The sequence below is a fragment of the Rutidosis leptorrhynchoides genome, chromosome 1, assembly GCF_046630445.1.
Source record: "Rutidosis leptorrhynchoides isolate AG116_Rl617_1_P2 chromosome 1, CSIRO_AGI_Rlap_v1, whole genome shotgun sequence".
In the NCBI taxonomy this organism is placed as follows: domain Eukaryota; kingdom Viridiplantae; phylum Streptophyta; class Magnoliopsida; order Asterales; family Asteraceae; genus Rutidosis; species Rutidosis leptorrhynchoides.
Genome location: NC_092333.1, coordinates 253459206 through 253479419, shown reverse-complemented (window position 1 = coordinate 253479419; position 20214 = coordinate 253459206).

Genomic DNA, 20214 nt, shown 5'->3' with positions numbered 1-20214 from the left:
AGACATATTATATATTATAATGCTTCTTTACTTTTGGAATTGCATATACTAGTTGGATACCTATTTGATCCGTGAATTGAGATTTATGAAATTGTGTAATATCGTGTTACTATTGCTATCTATCTATCTCTTAAATATCTCTTATATATACAGAGGAGTTATAATCTTCATTTATCTCTCTCACAATCTCTTACACATCCGGCGACACTCTAACCCAACCACCATCATACAATCACCTCACCACCATTCGAACCACCATCGTGAAACTTATCACAGCCAAATTTGAACATCATCAACCTAAGTCATGTGCTGCTGTGTTTTGTTATCAACCAAGGACACCTATATATATATATATATATATATATATATATATATATATATATATATATATATATATATATATATATATCAACCACTAAACCAACACCATCTATCTGTTTCAGTTTCGATGACCAAACCAACAACACTATCATCAAATCATCACCACCATTTTTGTGGGTTTAATTCCTGATACATTTGCTGTTACTTTCTGTTTCGAGTTGAAGAACACACAAACAACCATCGATCCATCACACACACTTTTTAAATGTGTTGCAAAACCCATTCTGTTACTTCAAACGGAAGCTTCCTTTTTGTTACGAGCCACCACACCTCTCTCTCTCATCTATCTCTCTCCTCTCACTTAGTGAACCCACCATATTCATCACTATCATTAAAATCTTCGATCAATATAAAACACCACCAAGACCGCCATATCCACCCACGAAAACAACCATAAACCACCAACTACTGCATCTATCAAGTTACTGCTACAGCTACTTTGTGTGATCGATTGCTGCACCCTACTTCTATTTTTAATTCAAACAAAATCCAAACACCCACTTGAATTTATCAAACCCATTTGTAAACACCGTGAAGACTTGTTGTTTTTGTTTGTCTGTTACGAAACCATGATCTATGTTAATGATATTTTGATAATGATGATCATGAGATGATGATAAAATTCATGATACACAACAAGTAAAGATGACGTTGATGATGATATATATGATACAAAACTTTTTCTGTTTCTACTACAACAACCGTTCAAAAATTTCTATTATAAAAGTCAAAAACCACGAAAATTGTAATTGGGTCATAATGCCTTGCGTATTCCTTTTCCTTGGTAACCGACCAGCAATAAACAAACATCCCCATATGCAAAAAATACAGCTATATTTTTTTTCTGTTTCAATTTCCGGTTCTACTTTGGGCCGTGTATTTATGTGAATTGTTGGGCCTTGAATCGAATTGTTGGGCTGCAGTTATGGGATTTGGATCCTCTGGTTCTCGGGCTAAGGTGGAGCCCAAGTGATCATCAATGTCATCTTATTGTAAACGTCATAAGGGTTAACCATGGACCAGTTCAGTGTAGGGAACGATGGAGGGTTATTACACAGACACAAGTCACGTAGTGTTAATATGGTGTTAACTCGATATCATTTTAAAGGTATACATAATCATAAACTTTCTTTATCATACAACTAATATTCATATCTATGAACGAAACTATTCATTAAATTCGTTGTTGGATAACTATCGAAAAGCTTCGGTACAAAAGAATTTGAAACTCATAGTAACTGTACTTAGTTGCTGTATCTTATTACGAATAATTAAAGGATAGACGATGATGATCATTAAGCCTGATGATGATGAATGACATGATGATTAGGATAATGATAAATTAACAATACATAAAATAATAAACGTGATCATGATATAGACGATGATGAAAATGTGATGTCATGATATGATGATGAGTATGGTGGCAAGTACAATGATACGGTGATGAAGAGAAATTAATAAAACGATATTTGTGATTAGGATTAGATTATGATAATTGATAAAATGACGATGATAATAGAAGTTAGGAATGATGATGATTCAAAATAGAAAACTGAGTTAAAAGATATTAAAATCTTAATAATAACAGAAAAGATAGATCAAAGGATTGGTTAAGGATGTTATCGGGTTAGCGGGAGGACGCGGGTTCAAACCCGGGCTTGAGTATTTTTTAGGGCTATTTCTTTGAAGTAGTTATTTATTTATTTATTTATTTATTATTATTATCCTATTAGTATTATCTTATTATTATTATCTCATTATTATTATTTTGACAATAATATTATTATTTTTATATTATTATTATTATTATTTTTAATACTAGTATCAATATTATTATCATAATAACTATTATTATTATTATTGTAAAATAAGATAACTTTTTATTTATTATTATTACCAACATTATTTTATCAAATAATTATTAGTTATATAAAACCATATTTACTACATATAACATAACTATATTAATACTTTTAGAATAAATATTAATAAATGTAAATAATTAGGTTATTAATGACTTACATAATTAAAATAACAATTTAATCACTAATAATACATAATTTTGTTTGATTACCATTATATGTGTTAATATATATATATATATATATATATATATATATATATATATATATATATATATATACATATATATATATATATATATATATATATATATATATATATATATATATATATATATATATATATGATATAGGTTCATAAATCCGAGGCCAACCTTGCATTGTGCAGTTCCATCGTAAGCATATTTTTACTACAAAATATCGTATAGTGAGTTTCATTTGCTCCCTTTTTAAATTCTTCTACAATATATATTTTTGGGACTGAGAATACATGCGCTTTTATAAATGTTTGACGAAATCGACACAAGTAATTAAAAACTACATTCTATGGTTGAATTGTTATACCGGATATCACCCTTGTTGAACTTGGTAGCCTAAGAATTGGTGTTTATTATAATTGCCACCAATTGACGCGAATCCTAAAGATAGATCTATGGGCTTTGACACGCCCCAGTCAGAGGATTTAAACTGCTTTAGTACTTCGATGTTTATATGTTTAGGGATATTCTAGATGCATTTTGTTAATATCGGTTACCAGGTGTTCAATCCATATGAATGAATTTTAAACACTTGCGAGTGTATGATTATTGAACAAATGAAATCTTGTGGTCTATTAAAATTATGGAAATGATTGATTACGATAAATTAATGAACTCACCAACCTTTTGGTTGACATTTGAAAGCATGTTTATTCTCAGGTTTGAAAGAAATCTTCCGTTGTGCATTTATCCATTTTAAAGATATTACTTGGAGTCATTCATGGCATATTTCAAAAGACGTTGCATTCGAGTTATTAAGTTCATCAAAATTGATAAGAAGTCATTGATAGTTTGATATATTATGAAATGGTATGCATGACTGTCAACTTTCGATGTAATGAAAGGTTGTCTTTTAAAAATGAATGCAATGTTTGTAAAATATATCATATAGAGGTCAAATACCTCGTGATGTAATCATATGTTATTATATTCGTCCTTATGGATTGGGACGGGTCTTTACAGTATTTCACCTTTTCCATAGACATTTGTGGAGATGATCTGTTTCCATAGATCATATGTTAAAGCAAGGTGATGCACTAGGAAACCTTCCTTGTTGATGGACTCAAATTTGAGTGGTCCTTCACTCAGTGTTTCAAGAACACAGTCTTTTTCTAGCCATTCTGGAAACTCATCAAATGAATTTGGGTTGAGAAAGAATTTGATTCCGTTACTTGGAACATCCATGATGTTTCCAAATTCTTCAAGTGTCAAGGAATAGCTTTTGGCATAGAGAGTGAATGATATCTTCATATCATCATGGAATTGAAAATTTGCATAGAACTCATTCACATGAAGAGGATATAGAGGTCCTCGGAGATTGAGAAAGGCATTCCAATTCATGCTGGAGAAGTTGGCAAGCAAATAATTTGAAAGTTGATGTGTTGACACTTCTCTTCCTTCTGCAATAGGTCTCATGACTAGATTGAAAGTGATGGATTTTTGAAGGTTTGTGATGATGGGTATGAGTTTAGTTGAATGCACTAGTTTTTATAGAGGTTTACTAGGCATAACCTTTACTTCATTGAATACTCATAAGTGGGGTAGGTTAGATGAATAAAGTCTTTTGATTGACATGTCAATTCTCATTTGAGACTTTGTTAAATTTTTGATGTTATTGAGCAGAATAGGACAAAACAGTTTGTCAGTCCATTAACGGCTTACCCTACGATCGACCGTGAGTTCAGCCGTGTGTGACTTTATCAGTTTTGTTTGGACTTTTCGCATAATCAACTAATTGCATGCAATAAACACATATAAAAACTTATTAAACATACATACTATTGTTTTGAACATTATTATCTTAAACATTCAACCATAGCACAGTTTCATAAGAATTTATTAGAATTCATCGCTCAAATCATCATCTTCTTCATTTCCTAACCTACAGGTCAAGCTTCTGATCACTCCCTTTAGCAATTTCTTCAATTTTGATTCTTTCTTCTAACTTTTAATTTGAGTCTGATAGATTTTGTCCATTTTGGCATTAATCCCAAGATCTCTCACAGATTCATCCCTTTCTTCATCTTCACTGTCTGCTGATATCTCAATAGCTCCTCTGCTAGTTCCTTCCTCACTAGTAGTCCTTCTTCATTTGGAGGTTGATCCTCTTGTTGCCTTTGGTGGTAAGATTGGTTTGTGAATAAGAGGAAGAGAGTCATCACTTGAGATTTTGAGGTGCCTGAACCATTTATTGAGATGCATTCTATAGGGTAGTCCTCAAGTTGTTTCGGTGATAGTTCCACTCATTCTGGTTGCCATTAGATAGGCTATATTCACTTCGACGCCATGTTCCAAGCACCACATGAGAGCAAATTGAGTGGCATGGATGTTGTAATGATTTCCTAATTTGCAGTAAATATTGTAGTCAATCACTTTATTCCAGACCTCATACTCAGAGGAGAGATGTCTTCCCAGTACTCCAGATCTTTCGATTTCAGCTCGAGAAGCACTTTCTTTGCACAGTGTATCGATTAACACCATTTTGTTAGAGATAAAGCTTGGAAGATGCGCCAGTCCACAATTTGAACTAAATAATTCCTCACCGTCCGTTGGAACTTGAAGAATGCGCCCAAAGTCCTTGAGAGAGTAGCGATAGTTCATTCCTTGAAGATTGAAGTAAACTTCGTTATTCACAAAGTTGAAGTTTACATAGAATTCTCGAACAAGAGATGGGTAAATGAGACCATCAAGAGTAAGAAATGCTTCCCATTTAAGAGTTTTGAATTGTCTCATGAGTTCAGACATTTGACTGTAGGCAACTCTTCTTCCTTCAATGATGTGCCGGTCAGAGAGAAATTTAATGTTGTAGTTAATTCTTTCTGTTGGTTCTGATGGTGGATCGTATGAATCCTTTCTTCTTGGTTCAGTACTCTTTCCCTTTCCTCTTGCCATTTTCTACACAATGATATGTCAAATTAATTCAAAGTGTACAGTTCAATTGTAGGCAACAAGTTTTGCAAACTTTAATTATCATCAATACTTAGATGTTTTGATGTTAATGTTCTTCACATTTCCACTTCTTAATTAGTGTTAATGATTTTGCAACTATATTATGATTTTCACAAAGTTCATATGTGTTCTAGACTTTTAAGATTATCATTAACACATGTTTTGACATCTAACATCATCACACTCAATTTGCAACAATGTTGTTTATATCATATGAACAATGATTCTATGAAAATCTAACCTAGATGTATAATGAACCCTAGAATTGTTCAAAGCTAAATAAATTCATAAATAGGCATCACTACAATCGTTTCTAAATTGTTCTTCAAGAACAATTTTGATTGTTTGCATCAATTTCAGTTTTGGTACATTCTAGTTAGGGTTTCTTCAAAACACTAGTTCATCATACAAACACAATTGAATGATAGGGAAGCAAGGATTAATCATATCGAAAGTAGGACTTGAGATGGAAGGAATTCGCCTTCTTCTGTGTGCGTTTGATCTCCTCAGCCGTGTAGAGAGTTAGTGAGTGTGAATGAGAAGAAAAGTGAGGGTTTTATTTAATTAAATACAGAATCAGACCACCCACGGTCTAAGAACGGTCAACCGTGGTGTTAGCCGTGTGAGAAATTTCCAGACGTTTAAAACAGGATTTTGCGATCGAGTCTGCGGTCAGCGGTGATGCAGCCGTGGATCTCCTGATGACGAATTTCTTCACTTCTTCTTCTCTTGAGCGTGTTTTGATGATTCTTAGGTTCTATAGAATACTTGAGGACATGTTTTCTTTTCCTAACAATGAATGATCACATCCTCCCGGTGTTTCATCATCAAAGACACGTAATATACTATATTTATATGTATATATATATATATCTATAATTATACACATAGTATACACAAAGCGTATCAACTTGTATTTAGCGTGAAATTCATAGTTTCATTCAAACATTCAATCCTAATACAAGTAGACTTCCTTCAACATTCCTCTTAAAATCTTTTTCAAAACAATTTTGCATTTGTATGAAAAACTTTTCATTAATTCAAAATCTTTTGAAAAAGTCATTCTCATTATCATTTTGATCATTGGTTTTGATTGATTTTAAGATTACCCAATCCTTGACTTATCCCTTCCATTGAATTGCTAGTTTGACCAATTTTTCCCATGTGCTCAATTCTCCTAATAATAGACAATGGACTTTGATTACATGATTTATATTTGCTAGAGTCGTGACACAATTTCATTTTATCTTTTGATGAATCATAACTAGTCGTCTTTTCAAGCTTTCTTTTCAAAGTGTTGTTTTCATCAATTAGAACTTTATTAAGTTGCTTAACTTTGTGTAATTCCTTTTCTAAAAGTTTTACTTTATCACGACTACTATCATATACAAATTTAATAGTTTTGTAATCATCTAGCAATTCTTCATAATTAGATGGATAGAGTACATGTACCTCATTGCAATCCATGCTTGAGACATCATTATCTTTGAAGGGAGATTCAACCTCTTCTTCACTTTGACCATCATGATCCAAATCATTCCAAGAACCCATGAGGCAAACATCTTCATCTCCGTCCAAATCCTTTTCTTGAAAATCAAGGTCTCTATGCTTCTTCAAATTCTCTCTTACCCTTTTACCCTTTAAACTCGTAGAGTTTTCTTCTTCTTGAGAGCATAGTGAATCCCAACATTCCTTTGCATTTTCACATGAGATTATCTTCTTTCTTTCTTCACTAGGAAGAACTTCATGAAGTAGTGAAATAGCATCAAATTGTTTCAAAACTTCATTATTTTGAAATGTTGACTTCACTAGTCTTGAACTAGCTTGTGGAGCAAAGTCTCCTACTTTGATTATCCTCCACAAGTAGTAATCCTTAGATTTAAGATAATCTTCAAATCTTGATTTACACACATCAATATTTTCTTTATCAAAGATTGGTGCTTCTTTCACCAATTGTTCCAAGTATCCCATAGTTTGAGTTGATCCGAGAATCGTTGACTAAAGTTTTTGCACAAAACAAATTTTGACACTTCCAAAAACGTTTATAGAGCAATGATTTGAGCAACCACTCTGATACCAATTGTGAGTAACTAGGGGGGTGAATAGTTACTTGATACGTTTTTAACACTTTTTTGAATGATCACCAAATTCGATTAACTATGATCAACCAATTTAACTCAAACTTGATGTGTGTGGTGTGTATGTTCAAAATGATGAATAAAGTAATGTAAGGAACATAGACACAAGGATTTATAGTGGTTCGGGTGGATGTTAACTAATCCACCTTAATCCACTCCCCGATTACATTAATCGGGATTTCTTGCTTCACTAAGCACTTTTCTCCAAACCCGGTGGAGATCCGATTTACAAGTCTTCAACTTCTTTGGTAGACAACAAACCTAATCTTTCTATCCCTTTGAAAGACCAACTCTAACCTAGATCAACTTGTCTTCACCATGGACAAGTATTAAGCTCCAAATGAGATTAATCAACTACCTAAGTCCCTTTAAGGAAGTAGATCACTAAGCTAGTATATGCTTCTACTAATTGAAGTTACAAGACTTATACACTTTGAAATGATGATCCTAAGACAAAACTAGGACATACATTACACTAAGTAAACTCACAAGATAAATGATTTTGATTAGTAAGTTTACAACAACTGTAACGACCCGACTTTTACGGGGCATCACAACAACCCAGTTCTATATCAAAAAGATCATAGAATCTTCTCTTGCTTGATCACATTTGAGTAGTAATTGATGCACTTGTGATCTCTGGAAATAAGCCTTTGAAATATGCAAGAGGGTCAACTTCAAATGCTCTTCAATGCTTGCCTTTTATAGTGAGATTCAAAAAATAGCCGTTGTCACACGGTTGCCAGCACATCGATCGTGCTTCGACTGCGCGTGCTCCAGTCCAAAATGTGTATTCATTGTATGACCGTTTGACTCAGATTTGAACACCACATTTTGGAGCCTTTACTCCTTCTAGCACCTGCAAAAGAAACCCAACATCCTATACAAGTATTATATGCATTAAGTGTGTGAGATTTGGTCTTATTGAGTGAAAGTGACATAGCACTCTAAGAGTGGTAAACCCAACATTCTTGGAGAAGTGTCTTGATTGATATTTTGGGAAATCTGAGTTTGTTCAAGACTTAGTTAGTCACATTAATGCATTTGGTTCAATTCTAAAGTCTAGTCAATGTGTCATTAACATCCTAGTTTCAATTAATCATAAGTCATATTCATTTCAAGATTAAGTAGAGATTAATTGAATGATGTCTTTCTAAAATAATCATTAAGTATGTAAAGACATCAATGTTAAGTCATACATGGATAAGTAATCACAACTTGTCACTTAGACAAGACCAAATAAATAATTAACCATTATTCCTTTGTGAACCATTTTACACTTAATTTAGTGGTGTAAACTAGTTACTTGAATCCTAGTATTCTAACTAGTAGCATATAGCAATCATGTTAATCAAGTTGGCAAATTAATGAGTATTAAACATATTAGCAAGTAGCAAGTAATACTTACACATAGCAAGAGATAGTTATTCTAAAATCAATCATATAGATATTTGCACAACATTATAGTTTAAGAGTTTAGCAAGCTTACTTGCAATATAACATATTGCATGATTAATGTGTAAGCACACAATAATGTCCAACAGATGCACAAGGGAAGAGCAATCTCAAGTTGGGACTTGGTGACCATCCTAAATGTATCTAACTGTAGTTTAGGATTACAAATCTTTACTAGTTGCACTTGAAAGCATTGTTCTTCATTTAGCCTTAATTAATTACTAAGTCATATTTGATTGAAATTAATATTCTAGTGACATTAGCTTAATGTAATAACCCGTCTTTTTCTATTAATTTATTTTAACGCCGTCTTTTTTTATAAATAATACTTTTCATTATCTAAATTCGTATCTTGAGTTGACTACCGTTTTAATAGTTCCCGTTATTTAATTATCACATCTCTCGTTACCCTAGCGTATTTAAAATAATTCGTTTGATTATTTCACGCACTCGCTTTTAAACCCGAGGGACCAAAGTTGCCAAGGGGCCAAACTAGTTGACTAGGTCAACTAGTCAACCCCATCTCTTCCACTCATTCATTTCCCACCTCCCTTTCTTCTTTTTCTCTCTAGTTCAAGAAACCCATTTCCACCCAAATCAAAGATTTTCAACTAAATCAAAACTAGCAAGCTTACAACAAAACAAATTACATATTTGGAATCCTTGCATATTCCTCAACAACTTGATACCAATTTCATCTCTTTTGGGTAACTTTCTAAAAAATCTAGATTTCTTGTTCTTGATATTATTGACTTGAAATGGAGTTAGTTAGTGTCTATGGCTCAAATCTAACATGAATATGTGATTTATTTGTTCGATCTTGTTATTTTGCATAAACTAGCATGAACTTAAAAAAGGGTTTGTTTAATCTTGTGTTTTGGGTGATTTAATGTTGTTAAATGTTAAAGCTCATGTATTAAATGTGTTACTAGCATCATTAGCTTCGTTTTGGTATGGTGGATGACATGAAAAACTTACATTAACATGATTATCAATTTTGTGATTCTTGGTTAGGGTTTGATAGATTTTAAAACGAACTTTTGATGCACCAAATGCTTTGCAATGTTGTTGGTAAGTGTTTAGTTGTATTTTAAGCGTAATTACCTATGAAACAGCATATTATATATGTGTAGTAAGTTCCCGAATCATGAAATACGTTTTACGAACTTGAAACTTTAATGATGAACTTTTACCGATCATTCGACGAGGATTTGGTCATTTTAAATGATGTAATTGTTTGATGATATGTGTTTAGTTATATTCCTCGTTAAAATACTTTTTCAACGAGGTATGATATGATTTTAAATTTTTGCGGTTCATAAATTGTGTTTGATTGAAGTTTGGCTCGACATTTAGAAAATTTCAGCTTTTCAGTAGCCCAGGTGTTTTTGGATGCCGTCGCAAACCTTGGACACCGTCCAGGACTTCTTTGCTGGACGCCATCCAGCCATTCTGGACGCCGTCTAGATGGTCTGTCAGGGGCTATCCAAATTTTCGTTTTCACGTTTAATTCTAACTATGCTACGCACCTCCGATTAACATGTAACTTATTCTAACATGCTCATATATGAATATATAACTTAAAAAAATTGTCCGAGATCCGATCCGAATGTGTTGACTTTTTTGTTGACTTTGACTTTGACCAAAGTTGACTTTATTCAAACTTAACCAATACTTTGTTTAATCGTTATAAACTTTCTCTTATACTTAATTCTTGCATGAAACTTGACAACTTGATTCACATGCTATATAATCGAGTCGTAACGAGCCATAGGACTAATTGAACACATTTCTCCCGACCTTGTGTCGTAACTGGTAATTGATATAACTTACTTGTTTAGGTCAAGGCTAAGCAACTTTCATTGCACAACGTTTAATTACAAGTAATTGGGCATGCAACTACGGTGAGATCATAGTCCCATCTTTTCAACAACTTTTATACTTTTAAATCATGGGATGAGAAACATATACGGTTTATACTTTTATACTTTGAACACAAGTACGGAAACAAACATTCTACACACGAGTTAGAACAAAAATCCTCAAGTCCAATTATCATTAGTTACACTTGCAGGGTGTAAGTTTAAGCGTGAACTTATGTTGTGTGGCCATACGGGTTTGGCGAACCCTCATTCGGACGGTTCGTTACCGTCGGTGGATGAAATATATTTTCAGGTATAGTGTAGGTTCTAACACTATGATTCAGAGGTAACATTCAGTTAAGCCTTGATAATTGGTTGCTCGGTAAATGTACAATAACTTTGGAAGGCAAACAATTTGGATAATCAACTTCATACTAAATCTTGTGGTTCAAAAAGAACATTTACAAATACACCTATGATTTCACCAACGTTTTTCGTCGACAGTTTTCTATATATATTTTCTCAGGTTCATACTTGGCTACTTGATACATACTTCCGCACACTTTGATTACTTGTTTGGGGTCAAGCATACATGTGTACGCTAGTGATAACACATTTGAATTCAAACTTAATGTTTACATGCATACGCTATTGATAACATTCGTGATTTTCAACTTATATTATGTCACAAGTTATTTCATTTATACTTATTAACTTTTGTAAACTTATACATGTTGTCGAACCGTTTGGTTTACTTAAAACTTTGTAAGTCATACATGTTTTAAATGAATGCTACATAATTTTGGTTAAACGCATCTCATTTAGGGACTATGACCACGTAACGGGACCTAAGTTAAGGGCGCCATCAATGGCGATTTTGTCGGGTCGTCACAGTTGGTATCAGAGCGTTGGTTGTAGGGATCTAGGATGTGCATTAGTGTGTCTGACAGAGTTGTTAGGATGCATTAGTGAATCTAGACTACAACCGGATAGTTAATCATTTCATTCTGACTTGCAATTGCTATAGATAGCACTTACTTGACTACTTGTGCATTTATACTTCAATCTTTCTATGGTGAACTTCTTAATTGTACCTAACTCTCTTCATGCGAACTCGTACTCTACCATTTTCGGGTAACACATGTAAATTCAAGATTCATATGCGTAAGGATGACGACGACTTCCTTAGTTACACTGGATCGGGAACTATGTCTCCCAGGTTGTTATTCACCACCGTCCCAGCTTACTAACCACAAGTACTGTAAAGTTTCCACCACTATGGCAATCACTAGCCACTACCGATGTTACACCGGTGTTTTTCACTATTTACCACATCTTGTTACTACCACCACTAATCTAGGTAAGTACCGTCATCACTGCTTATCACTACAGTTACGTACTACTTGTTATCATAATTCGTAACTCCTTTTGTACCTAAAGACATTATTATTTTGACTTTAACCGCATTGACGTTAACAATCTTTTATGCACTTCCCTCGGGAAACGCATCTTCAGAGTTTCACTAATTCTTTCGATTAAATATGAGTCACGTTAGAGATGCCGTTACACTTTGTTCATTTTAAAATCATGATTACACGAACTTGATTCTATGGAGTGATGTTGGAATGGAGGTATGAGTTAGCGTAATATAACGACACTCGATCAATGTGGTTATATTATGGTAAGTCATACCAAAGTTCTAATGACTCGTGATGGTGATTGGACTCGATCAACCTAATCACCACCATGTGCCATGTACATGACTTTGTTTTTTCCTTGTTGCCATCCGAAAACTTCGAGAATATTAATAACAACCATACCAAGGACACACCTTTGATTATTGCCAAATCATATTGATGCTTCTGAATAAATGACCAATTCTTTCAACTTCAAAACATATGTTATACGTGTATACTATCTCGTTTTCGCACAGTTTTATTGACGAACTACAAAATGCTTGATATACTCACATCGAGGCAGAAACTTCTCTCGCATTACATTCGTACTTCCGTGTAAGGAAATCTTTTATCTAAATTCCCAATGGAGAGAGAGAGACTCTTCACGTTATACTAGTATTCGCCACGAGGGTGAATAGTCCTAACAAACATTTTTCAGAAACCGATAAGAAACTTGTTCTAACAAACGTCTTTCAGAAACCGACAAGATGGGAAAGACTTGTACAGCTATACATTATAGGAATTCTATCTCAACACCGTGTGCCATTGTCATTTATTTCGGATCGATATGTTCCTTTCACTTCTAGACTTACAAAAAGCCTTGGAAACATGTTTAAACATGAGTACCGCGTACCATCCACAAACCAACGGACCAAGAAAACGTACGATTCAAACTTTGGAAAAACATATTACGAACTTGTATTGATTCCTTTTACAACGATAGTTACCATTCGAGTATTAACGCCACACCTTTTCAAAACTTTATATGGCCACAAATATCGTTCTCCTATTCGTCGGGCCGAAGTAGGTGACAAATAAACCACCGGACTCGAACTCATTCATGAAATAACCGTTAAGATCGTTCAAATCTAAGAAAGGCTCAAGACGGCCCATAATCGCCACTATGCCAATGTTAGACGTAAACCTCTCGAATTTCAAGTGGGTGGCCGAGTAATGTTAAAAGTTGCACCTTGAAAAGGTGTAATCCGTTTCGGGAAACGTAGAAAGCTAAATCTACGACATTTTGATCCTTTTGAAATCTTGGAGCGTATTGTACCCGTTGCTTACCGTTTCGATCTCCTGACTCAATTGAGCTCCGTTCATCCTACATTCCATGTATCAAACTTGAAGAAGTGTCTTGCCGAACAAGAACTTGTTATTCCTTTCGATGAGCTTAATATCGATGACAAACTCCACTTCATGGGAAAACCGATTGAAATTACGAATCGTGAAACCAAACCCTAAGACAAAGAAAAATCTCAATTGTCAAAGTTCGTTAGAATTCCAAAAGAGGACCCGAGTTTACGTGAGAAGACAAATTCAAATGAAAAGGGAGTACCCTCACTTATTCGTAGAATTGGCAACGCAAGGTCTCGAGGAAGAAACAACGACTACTACTTTCAACTAAATTTCGGGACGAAATTTATTTTAAGGTGTGGGTAATGTAATAACCCACATTTTTCCGTTAATTTATTTTAACGCCGTCTTTTTTTAAATAATACTTTTCGTTATCTAAATTCGTATCTTGCGTTAACTACCGTTTTAATAGTTCCCGTTATTTAATTATAACATCTCTCGTTACCCTATTGTATTTAAAATAATTCGTTTGGTTAATTCACGCACCCGCTTTTAAACTCGAGGGACAAAAGTTGCCTAGGGGCCAAACTAGTTGACTAGGTCAACTAGTCAACCCCATCTCTTCCACTCATTCATCTCCCACATCCCTTTCTTCTTTTTCTCTCTAGTTCAAGAAACCCATTTCCACCCAAATCAAAGATTTATCATCTAAATCAAAACTAGCAAGCTTACAACAAAACAAATTACATATTTGGAATCCTTGCATCTTCCTCTACAACTTGATACCAATTTCATCTCTTTTGGAGAATTTTTAAAAACTCTAGATTTCTTGTTCTTGATGTTCTTGACTTGAAATGGTGGTAGTTAGTGTCTTTGGCTCGAGTCTAACATGAATATGTGATTTATTTGCTCGATTTTGTTATTTTGCATAAACTAGCATGAACTTGAAAAAAGGTTTGTTTAATCTTGTGTTTTGGGTGATTTAATATGGTTAAATGTTAAAGCTCATGTATTAAATTTGTTACTAGCATCATTAGCTTCGTTTAGGTATGTTGGATGACATGAAAACCTTACATTAACATGATTATCGATTTTGTGATTCTTTGTTAGGGTTTGATAGATTTTAAAACGAACTTTTGATGCACCAAATGCTTTTCAATGTTGTTGGTAAGTGTTTAGTTGTATTGTATGCGTAATTACCTACGAAACGACATATTATATGTGTGTAGTAAGTTCCCAAATCATGAAATGCGTTTTATGAACTTGAAACTTTAATGATGAACTTTTAACGATCATTCTACGAGGATTTGGTCATTTTAAATGATGTAATTGTTTCATGATATGTGTTTAGTTGTATTCATCGTTAAAATACTTTTCCAACGATGTATGATATGCATTTTAATTGTTTGCGGTTCATAAATTGTGTTTGATTGAAGTTTTGCTCGACACTTAGAAAATTTTAGCTTTTCAGCAGCCCAAGTGTTTTTGGACGCCATCCCAAACCTTGGACGCCGTCCAGGCCTTTTTTGCTGGACGTCGTCCAGCCATTCTGGACGCCGTCCAGATGGTCTGTCAGGGGCTGTCCAAATTTCCGTTTTCACGTTTAATTCTAACTATGCTACACACCTCCGATTAACATGTAACTTGTTCTAACATGCTCATATATGAATATATAACTTGGAAAAATTGTTCGAGACGCGACCCGAATGTGTTGACTTTTTCGTTGACTTTGAATTTGACCAAAGTTTACTTTTATTCAAACTTAACCAATACTTTGTTTAATCGTTATAACCTTTCTCTTATACTTGATTCTTGCATGAAACTTTACAACTTGATTCACATGCTATATAATCGAGTCGTAACGAGCTATAGGACTAATTGAACACATTTCGCTCAACAGTGTGTCGTAACCGGTAATTGTTATAACTTACTTGTTTAGGTCAAGGCTAAGCAACTTTCATTGCACAACGTTTAATTACAAGTAATTGGGCATGCAACTACGGTGAGATCATAGTCCCATCTTTTCAACAACTTATATACTTTTTGTAACAACCCAACCCGTATTAAAACCGGCCCATAAATTTTTTTTTTTCCTTTTAATACGCTTTAAATAACACTTTAGATCCCAATTGTGTTTCCATAAACATCTTTAATACAATAAAAGGTTTAATAAACCTTAAAACATTTAATACATTGATTAATTGTCCAAACGGACATACACGACCCGACTAGTTTAGTTTCCAACCAAAACCGAGCATGGTGATTTGGGACTACGCTACCCAAATCCTAATCGAATACAAAAGTAAAATCTTCTTAGCAACTTAGCCAAGATCTCTAATCCCCAAGCTTACCCGAGACGCCAAGCATGCGAACCTATAAAAATATCAACAACGAGAGGGTAAGCTAACGCTTAGTGAATGATAATATACTACATACAAATATATGTATAAAATGGACACGCCACACAAATATCAAATACCGCATACCGAAGCATCCATGTATAAGGCAACTAATCTAAGCATACCGTACTATCTCTAAGAAACAAGCTAAAGATATTAACAAAGTTCACCAACGACGATGTGAACAGCGCCAATAAGCTACACCCGGAGGGTTAGCTACAACACAACATTACATTAATATATAACAATATAAAACGAAATAAGGTTAACCCCTTAACCCATTACCGAATACCAAACGCCACAATGAAGATTGGCCGAACTACACGAGCCTTAGTAATCCGAACCCACACGAGATTACTATCTTCACAACATCGAGGTTGGCCGAACTACACAAGCCTTAGTAATCTGAAACCACACGAGATTACTACCTCAATAAGATGACCGAACTACACGAGTCACCATGAATCCGAACTACACGAGATTCATTTCCAATAAGATGACCGAACTACACGCGTCATCGTGAATCCGAACTACACGCGATTCACTTCTCAACATCAAAACCCACGGTCACGGGATTATAAAATCCACCACATCGGGGTCATCCACTTCACAACAATATCAACCCTTTGCCATTGGGGTTATAACATCCAAATCACAACCACGTGTGATAACCTACACACAAGCGTGTACCTCGCCAAAGGTGGTCAACCAAAACGTACAACGTGCTAATTGGACCTAAATGCAAGTCCATCAAATCCACCTATATTTGAAATGAGCTCTATAACCGAGAACCACTTTACCCAACCCGCACCCATCCTACACATACACATGTACATAGGATATTAACACTCACCTTGTCGCCTTGATGAAAGCTTCCAAATAATCCGCAACTCGTCAATGGAAAGTACCTATTCCATTATCACAAATTCAACAACACACTTAGATTGGATTTACAAACCAACCCAATTCGACACTTAGTGCAATTTCGACCCAAATGCACTTCCAAGGACAAACCACGCCCAAACTAACCAATAATCACTAACACAAGTGATAATGGTCCTAATATGTCAATTAAACCCGAACACAAGTGTTAAACACTTATCGTTCTCAAAATCGCCCATAAACCCTAATTTTGACCCATAAGGTCAAAATCTCACCATTTACAAGTTTTGACACCAAAACATGTTTAACTCGGTTTTATACTTCAACTTAATCCATTTTAAGTTTACAAACCTCATCGAATCGACATTCGGGTCATAATCCTCAACAAACCCTAATTTTGACTCTAGTCAAAATTAGTCAACCACGAAAACCCTAAAAGTCTCCAAAACACCAATAATCACTAATGCTAGTGATTATACACCATTCTCAAGTCTTAAACATGGTTAAATCATTAACCAACCCAAAACCCGCCTTTAACACTTACAAACCCGAATCTGGGTGTTAATCTTCAATTAACAACTAAATGGGTTCCATCTATGAATCTTACAATCAAAAGCTCCAAATTTGAATGATGAACACGAAAATGAAATTCGGAGTTAGAGCTTACCACTAGTATCACCGTGTAGCCAAGAACAAGGAGAACAACCTAGTCAACTACGCCAAAGATCAAATCCCGCTTCTTCCTTTCCAAAAATCCCTTTAAAATCAAATGGGTGTTTGAGTTTTGAGAGAAAAATGAAAAGAAAAGGAAAATGAAATTAGGAAAATGAATGAGTGGATGAGGTTAAAGCCTCAAATCTGGCTCAAACGTGAAAAGACCAAAATGCCCTTGCTTCTCATGTAATATTACAAAAATCCGGCACCAGTTTGCCGAGAATGCCGCGCCGCGGCCTTAAATGTCGCGCCGCGACATTTGCCTAGTTCTGGGATCATTTTTTATCAAGCTTCTGATCTGGATTTCAGTTAAATGCCGCGCCGCGGCCTCCTTTGTCGCGCCGCGACGTTCAACGTGGTCAGACTCATTTCCTTGCATACAAGACCTTAACACCCGAATATGTCCCGAACCCTTCATACGCCTATCGTACATACACAATACACCTATAAATCATGTACGGAGAAAAACGGGGTGTTACACTTTTAAATCATGGGATGAGAAACATATACGGTTTATAATTTTATACTTTGAACACAAGTACGGAAACAAACATTCCACGCACGAGTTAGAACAAAAACCCTCAAGTCCAATTATCATTAGTTACACTTGTAGGGTGTAAGTGTAAGCGTGAACTTATGTTGTGTGGCCATACGGGTTTGACAAACCCTCATTCGAATGGTTCGCTACTGTCGGTGGATGAAATATATTTTCGGGTATAGTGTAGGTTCTAACACTATGATTCAGAGGTACCATTCAGTTAAGCCTTTATAATTGGATGCTCGACAAACGTACAACAACTTTGGAATGCAAACAATTTGGATAATCAACTTCATACTAAATCTTGAGGTTCAAAAACAACGTTTACAAATACACCTATGATTTCACCAACGTTTTCCGTTGACAGTTTTTTATATGTTTTCTCAGGTTCATACTTGGCTACTTGATACATGCTTCCACACACTTTTATTACTTGCTTGGGGTCAAGCATACATGCATACGCTAGTGACAGCACCTTTGGATTCAAACTTAATGTTTACATGCATACGCTATTGATAGCATTCGTGATTTTCAACTTATATTATGTCGCAAGTTATTTCATTTATACTTATTAAATTTTGCAAACGTATACATGTTGTCGAACCGTTTGGTTTACTTAAAACTTTGCAAGTCATACACGTTTCAAATGAATGCGACATAATTTTGGTCAAACACGTCTCATTTAGGGACTATGACCACGTAACGAGACCTAAGTTGACGGCGCCGTCAATGGCGATTTTTCGGGTCATCACACTTAAGTGTGTTGGTACTTGGTAAGATCACAAGTTATTCATAACACTTATGTGTTATGCCTAATCATGGTTAATTTGTCATTAAGATGTAATTAAGCGTAATTAACCAAGATCAGTGTTTTTATGACCAAGACTCAATTGAGTATGGAAATGACATCTATTCTAAGCGTGTTGAATAAGGTTTCATGAATTATAGATGTCGAGAACTAGTCAAACTAAATTTGGTCAAAAATAATGACAGAGAAAACTGCGGTCGGACTGCGGTTGACCGTGGTGGCGACCGTGCAACTTGTTTTCACAAAACTGCGTTGAAATTCAGTTTGGATTTCTACGGCTGGGTATGGGGTCGACCGTATTTTGACCGTGTACTTTGCTGACCTTTATTTTCATTCTTTAAGTTTTGTTTGACTTGGTCATTTGCAAGATCAAGTATGGATTAGTGACCTTGCGTGTTTTATGTTAAGATGTCGATCATCACTTATGCATATGTATGTGTCATCATCAAAACATATTCTTTGTTTAAGCATCATACTTAACTTTGTCGGTTAGTCCATTAAACAACATTCAACGAATATATATATATATATATATATATATATATATATATATATATATATATATATATATATATATGAAAACATTGCATTTTAAAGTTTGGCGAGAACACTTATTACCCATTCATTCTTTAAATTACTATTATAAAAACAATAAATGATTTTTAAACTAGCAAAAAAAAGCAAAGGGCATAAAAGGAAATCCACTTCCAAATAATTCGGTTGACTCCAATACATGCACTTTTTCGTACTTTCCATACTCCACATTTATGTTTTTTAACTAACTAGTAATAAAGGATGATTATTATTATTATTATTTATTATCTATATGAAATCAAAAACAAATATTTATCTACGTAACTCCACTTTTACGTTTCATACTCCGTATTTATGTTTTTAATTAACTAGTAATAAATAAATGATGATTATCTCCTCTGAATTCAAAAACAAAAATTTATCTTCGTTTATTAACATTGTCCCGTTCCGTCCCGTTGATTATCTTTTAGCATTCCCATTGATTATCGTTTAGCATCCCCGTTGATTAACCTTGTTCTATCCTCGCTAACAACCAGTCTTCAACTCACTCTCGTTGATTATCGTTTAGCATTCATATTGTGTTTTATCTTCTATATCTTGAGAAGGTGTCCGTTAAACTATAGAAAAATAAATTAAATACACCTTAAAAATTGTCCATGGATGAAAAGGTTGAATATTG